The sequence below is a fragment of the Trachymyrmex cornetzi genome, unplaced genomic scaffold (assembly GCF_001594075.2).
Source record: "Trachymyrmex cornetzi isolate Tcor2-1 unplaced genomic scaffold, Tcor1.1 scaffold2321, whole genome shotgun sequence".
NCBI classification, from domain to species: Eukaryota; Metazoa; Arthropoda; class Insecta; order Hymenoptera; family Formicidae; genus Trachymyrmex; species Trachymyrmex cornetzi.
The window spans coordinates 1-902 of record NW_017296978.1 but is presented as its reverse complement, the minus strand read 5'-3'; positions in this window follow the sequence as shown (position 1 = coordinate 902).

Here is a 902-nt window from a genome sequence, read left to right as displayed (position 1 = left end):
CTATGTAAAATATTAACACAAAAAGGGTCATATTGATACGATTTCAAAGCAAATTGTAGAAGCCTTATTTTTCCACTAAAAAATTAACATATTTAATATAATATTAAACTAACACATTTTTATTCATTTATCTTACTTACTATATATATATGGTACATAGTAAGATAAATGAACGAAAACGTTAATATTATATTAAATATTTTATGTAATTATATTTTAATTTTAGTGGAAAAATAAGGCTTCTACAATTTGCTTTGAAATCGTATCAATATGACCCTTTTTGTGTTAATATTTTACATAGCATTTCTCACTATGTGACATATTTGTCTTATGATACAAAATAAGTGGACCGCTCGAACACGTAAAACAAATTTAACACATTATGTTAAATTAATACTCAAATATGTACCAAATCCTGGTGCAGGCGGAGCGAATATATATCCCGGTGCAGGCGGCGTGGGTGTATATCCTGGTGCAAGCAGCGCAGATGTATATCCTGGTGCAGGCGGCGCGAGTGTATATCCTAGTGCAGGAGGCGCGAGTGTGTATCCTGGTGCAGGAGGCGCGAGTGTATATCCTGGTGCAGGCGGCGTAAGTGTATATCCTGGTGCAGGCGACACGAGTGTATACCCTGGTGCAGGCGGCGCGAGTGTATATCCTGGTTCAGACGTTGTGAGTGTATGTCTTGGTGCAGGCGGCGCAAGTACATATTTTTTCTTCTCTCTCTGCACTGCCCGCCGCAGCAAGTTCTTAAATTGCTGAAAATAACAAATTAAAATCATATTATGTATGTGTGTGTGTGTGTTTCTGCTAAGTGTCTGTGCATGCGTGCGTACATGTTTTGTATGTACCCTTGTATTATTTTACTTACTTTGTGCGTTATTGGCGCCGGATATCGTGGC